A 2,310-nucleotide genomic window follows, 5' to 3' on the forward strand; every position below is an offset into this window, starting at 1 on the left:
CTTTCCCTTCTAGTCATTCAGCAAACATTATCGCTGATTGACTTGTAAAGGTCTTTTTGCGTAAGCTTACTGGTGTGGTGTGATACCGCACCGTCACAGGAAGTGAAATCCTTGTGATTATGGAACATGTGAAACGCTTCATGTTGGTTTATAAAGGCCACGTCCTGGCCGAGAATCTCTCAGCTAACTTGTTTGAAATACTTGATTGACGAAGGAAAGTTCCCAGTGTCTGAATATTTAAATTACAGCTTCTAAATTAGAGCTTCTAAATTACAGTACTCTATCCATACAGGCATTTTATCTTTAAAGCTGTATTTTCATTTCACATTCTTGTGCAGTAGCTCTTACCTTTTTTTTAATAATAGTGTGATTCTATCTTTCAGATTCCTGGTTTTCAGTATTTACCTTTGCAGAGATCGGGGGAACAGTGGCAGTATTTTGGGTATAATGAGGCAGCCTTACAAAGGTCTTTGGAGGGATTGAAGATGCTTCTTCCTGTTTTCACTTGCTGATGTAAAAAAGAAAACCTTTAATGGCCTTTTTTTGAGTAAAGATGATCATAGTGACACTATGGCTGCGTAGATACCATCTGTTTTGCATCCGTTTCAGTATCAAAACAAATGACCAGGTTTCAGACAGTGCTTGGCGCGGTCACCAGCCGCCTAACAAGGAGGAAGGCTAGTGTCTCCATCACGACCTGTCTCTAAGAGGATCACGATCCAGGAGTTCTCTTTCTGCAATGAGCTGGATGTGGATAATCCCACTGCCTCAGTTTCCCCGTGGGTGAAATGGGAATGATGTTCCTTTCCTGTGTGCTAACCCTGGAGTGCTGCCAGGCTTCACTCATTAACATTCTAAGACGCTTGCCGAGGCTCGGGGATGAAAATACTTCAGTAAAGTATGTAAATAGTGCAAAAAATAATTTAGCTGCTCCAAGTGGATTAGTTTCCTTGTTTGGGTTACAGAATTAATGCCATCAGCTAAACACCACGTGCCTCTTTGTAGTGATGATTTTTTTTTTTTAATAATGCATATATGTTAAAGGAAAAAAAATCGGAGGTTTGTGATTAAAATCTGAACCAATTCATGTAGTTTTTCTTCTACCTATGATGACAAATTTTTTCTATGATTCATGAGAACCTGAGCTCCTGTACTTTGAACCGGAGTGGCTTTGTAAATTGTGTTGGGGTTTGCTTTGTATACTGAGATTTTTTTTTAAAAAAAAAAAAGTTATTTTGAATCTAATATATAACCAACTGATCACTTCTGTCATTTGAGAAGAATTTGCTGTAATAAACCAAACCTAATAAACCCAGTTGTTACAGCCATTTCAGTTGTAATTCACGCTGTATAAGGTGTGCGTTAGTAACTGAGTGAGATTTAAAACATTTTCTATTTTATCTCTATCTCCAGGGGACAAGCCTGGACTCGCAGCGCTGGCCGTTTCCGAGCACTTGATTGTCTGGATGAGCCGTAGCACCCCAGGCCATCGCCCTGCACGTGGCTCAGCTTTTGGCAGGTGTATCGAGGGCTTGTCAGAAAAGTCCTCCTCCAGAGGTAGTTGAGACTTGTCCTCCTCCATCACTGCTGCCGGCAGCCCTAATTTTGGGTTTGGAACCTTTTTTTCTACCTCTCTGACTCTTCTGCAGCAGCTGCACTCCAGCTGAGTGCAGACCACGATTAAAGTGCTCTTTTTTTCTGTTAATTTGGGATTCTTGCTGCTCAAGATCTGTTTTCGCTGTTGGCCAGTTAATTCCGCGGTTTGATGCTGCAGGTTTTACGCAGTTTGGAAGGTTGCCCCGGGAAGCAGTTAGTTAACGTTTAAGCAGGTGGAGAAGTCCCCGCGCGTGTGGGTTGGGAGGGTCCGAGGGTCACGGCAGCCCCTCGGTGCGGGTGGCCTCATGCAGCACTAGTTAGTGTTGTGAGTGGGAGAGCAAGGCTGCAACACGCTGCTCCTCCACGGACGGCAGTGGCAGGTACTCAGGCAGTTCTTGCTGTCAGAGGGCCAGGAGTGTTTTACAGTTTGGGCTTGAGAAACCAGCGATGTAAAATTTTTTAGGAGAGGCTAAATTTTGGGGCTATTTCTATACCTTCTACGGGAAACATTCCCCATTTTTTGAAGAGAGGGATGGTCATACTTCATACCAGCTGTGACCAACTTGCTCCAGTTTCTTGCTCGCAGCAGTGCGGTATCCAGTGTTTGGGAAGAGCATCCAGAAAATTTCTGAATGCCCTGTAACAGATTCACACAGGTTTGTGTGAAGCGGGAGGCTGAATCCTCGCCAATGGTTCATGCCTTGGTACCTTTGC

Source organism: Buceros rhinoceros, unplaced genomic scaffold, assembly GCF_000710305.1.
Source record: "Buceros rhinoceros silvestris isolate BGI_N320 unplaced genomic scaffold, ASM71030v1 scaffold26258, whole genome shotgun sequence".
Lineage (NCBI taxonomy): Eukaryota > Metazoa > Chordata > Aves > Bucerotiformes > Bucerotidae > Buceros > Buceros rhinoceros.